The sequence below is a fragment of the Myotis davidii genome, unplaced genomic scaffold (assembly GCF_000327345.1).
Source record: "Myotis davidii unplaced genomic scaffold, ASM32734v1 scaffold1232, whole genome shotgun sequence".
Taxonomy (NCBI): domain Eukaryota; kingdom Metazoa; phylum Chordata; class Mammalia; order Chiroptera; family Vespertilionidae; genus Myotis; species Myotis davidii.
The window spans coordinates 4,121-7,442 of record NW_006283996.1 but is presented as its reverse complement, the minus strand read 5'-3'; the positions used below and the strand labels follow the sequence as shown (position 1 = coordinate 7,442).

Genomic DNA, 3,322 nt, shown 5'->3' with positions numbered 1-3,322 from the left:
AGAAGGCGGAAGCAGCTCCAGACCCACCACATCCTGTGCGTCTTCAGGCCCAGGACTCCTCCATCTGCAGAGCAGCAGCCCTCAGAGCAGACGCCATGACGCCCATCCTCGCTGCCCTTCTCTGCCTCGGTCAGTTGTGGACATGGGGAAGAAAGGAAGGCGGGGGGAGCAGGAGGAGGGACAGGATGGTTACAACTCCTTGTTCATGGGGAACGTCAGACTCAAGTAGTCCAAGTGGACGGGCCCTGATGGGAAGGGAACCAGCTGAGACATCCGGGTGCAAATCTCACACAGGGACTCTCTTGCAGGGCTGAGTCTGGACCAGAGGACCCGTGTGCAGGCAGGTGAGTCCTCCTCAGACTCCATGTCCCTCCTCTTACTTCACTCCTGGGGCTCAGGAGGGAGCACAGAGGTGCTGGGGTGAGGTGATAAAATGAGAGGGTCTTGGGCTGAGCTGAGGATGAGGGTGGGACAGTCTGTAAAGCAGCCTCTGTTTCCTTTTAGGGACCCTCCCCAAACCAACCATCTGGGCTGAGCCAGGCCCCGTGATCCCCTGGGGGAGCCCTTTGACCATCTGGTGTCAGGGGACCCCAAGGGCTGAGGAGTACCATCTGTATCAAGTGGGAAGCACAGCATCCTTGTACCAACAGAAACCACTGCATTCCAGGGACAGAGCCAAGTTCTCCATCACACACATGACACAGCTTGATGCAGGGAGATATGGCTGTTACTATCTCTTTCCCAGTGGCAGGTCAGAGCGCAGTGACCCCCTGGAGCTGGTGGTGACAGTAGGTGAGAGGACAATCAGGGGTCTGAGCCTCGGGTTCTGCCCTCAGGAAGAGGGTCTGCTCTCAGGGTGTCTCCCTCTCACAGCCCAGCCCTGGGGGACATGAGGGAGGTGTGAGCCCATTTAACACGCTGCCTCCTCCTCTCCTAGGATGCTACAGCAAACCCAGCCTCTCAGTCCTGCCCAGCCCTGTCGTGACCTCAGGAGGGAAAGTGACCCTCCAGTGTGGCTCAGGGCAGGGGTTTCACAGGTTCATTTTGACTAAGGAAGGGGATCACAGGCTCTCCCGGACCCAGGACTCACAGCCACAGATAAGCGGGCAGTTCCAGGCCCTGTTCCCTGTGGGCCCCGTGACCTCCACACAGAGGTGGAGGTTCAGATGCTATGGCTGCTACAGGAATAGACCCTACGTGTGGTCATTCCCCAGTGATCCCCTGGAGCTCCTGGTTCCAGGTAAGTCCCATTATTGTCTCATCAAAGGATTGAGGGACTGGATACATAATTGGCATCTTTGCTGTGAGTGGAGCCCCATGGGAGATGGTGAGGTGTGTGCAGGGGCACCTGGGCCAGAGACAAGGAGAGACACAGTGAGACCTGGAGGCCAGATCACGAGAAGGGGTTTATGGGAGGAGCAGCCCCTGTAATTCATGTCTGGTCTCCCCAGGTGAGTCTGGCAAGCCCTCCCTCCTGAGCCAGCAGGGACCCATTGTGGCCTCTGGACAGAGCCTGACCCTCCAGTGTCGCTCTGATGTCGGCTATGACAGATTCGCTCTGCACAAGGAGGGGGGATGGGACCTCCCCCAAAGCCTTGTCCTGCAGCCCCAGGCTGGGCTCTCTCAGGTCCACTTCCCCCTGGACACCGTGAGCAGCTCCCACGGGGGCCGGTACAGATGCTACGGTGGATACAACCTCTCCTCTGAGTTGTCGGCCCCGAGTGACCCCCTGGACATCCTGGTTGCAGATAAGGAGCCAGTGGGTTCAGTCAGGGACCAAACTCTGCACAGGTCCTGCTGGGGTCTCAGGGGGTGAGGCCAGAATGACAGTGCAGGCCCCAGGGAGGGGGAGAGACACAGAGAGAGACAGGGGCTGGGAGGAGAGAGGGGAGGCTCAGAGAAACAGAGACAGACAGAGAGGAGGGTCCTTAGAATAAAGTCTGGTGAGTTTCAGGTCAGAACAAGGTGGGCAGGCAGCCCTCACTCTCCCTCCCGCTCTCTAGGCCACCTGCCTGACAGACCCTCCCTCTCAGTGCAGCAGGTCCCAGGGTGGCCTCAGGAGAGAACGTGACCTTGCTGTGTCAGTTACGGAGCCCGAGGGACATTTTCCTTTTATCCAAGGAGGGGGCAGCCGATCCCCCCCCTGTGTCTGAGATCAGAGCACCGAGCTAAACTGTTCCAGGCAGAGTTCTCCATGAGTCCTATGACCTCAGCCCACGGGGGCACCTACAGGTGCTACAGCTCAAACAGCTCCTCCCCCTTCCTGCTGTCACTCCCCAGTGAGCCCCCGGAGCTCCTGGTCTTAGGTGAGGGCCCCTGACCCTGTGTGCTGAGATGTCAGCTAAGGGTCTTGTCCTCATAAAATCATGGGCTATAAGGGAATGAGGGGCTGCAGGGATGGTCGCCCTAAGGAGGTCTTTCCTTAAGGCATCCCACCCTGTCCACTCCCTTCCCCTCACCTGGATACTGAAGCAGTGGGAGGGTCTCAGCGGCTACAGCACAGACGAAAGATGGTGTCTGTGTAATGGGGTGCCGGCTCAGCCAAAGCCTCTCACCCTCTTCTGTCCTCATTTCCAGGACACTCTGGAGGCCCCAGCCCCCCACCCATAGGGCCCATCTCCACAACTGGTGAGCCCCGGAGAGCTCTGCTCGGAGGGAGCACAGCCCACCCAGCAAGTCCTGAGAGTCTGTCAGGGGATCTAGTGACCCAGATCCTCAAGGGCCAGCTTGTGTCCCAGGGGGACTGGGAGTTTCACGGTCAGTGGCAGTGTTGCGTGGGGTGGTCATGGCAGAGAGGGATGTGGGGGCACATGCTGGTGGAGTGGGAGCTGAACTCATGTGGGGAGATGACAGCCACCACCCCTCCTGCCCCATCCTCATTTCAGGAGTCTCTGAGGATCAGTCTCTCCCACCCACAGGGTCAGGCATGGAGATAGGTAAGTGAGGGGCTCTATGGGGATGGTGTGTGCGCCTCCTTGCGAACAGGGGCTGAGCTATAAGGGTTTAGGCCCCTCTGGATTTGCTGACTTGGACATCTCTTCCCCTGTCTGCGCCTCAGTGTCTCCAAGTGTGAAAGGAAAGAATCCTTGTTGAAAGCTTAGATTTCCTGTCAGTTCTGACCCTGACCTCCTGGGAGAGGGGCCTCACAGGGAAGCCCCCAGGATGTGATGTTATGGGGCCTGTCTCCTCTGTCTCAGTGACGGTGACACTGTACAGGGAGGGACAGGCAGACAAGGGTCTGGGCACCCAGTCCTACCCCTCAGCTCAGGCTCAGCTCAGAGAAGGGAACTGGGTGGGTCAGCCCTGGCTCAGGTCCTGGCTC

At 58.9% G+C, this 3,322-nt stretch overlaps 1 pseudogene; it reads left to right on the top strand.

Annotated features, from left to right (window-relative positions):
• Positions 1-95: 95 nt before the first annotated feature.
• LOC102767249 lies at positions 96-2,936 on the top strand (annotated as a pseudogene).
• The last annotated feature ends 386 nt before the right edge of the window (positions 2,937-3,322 follow it).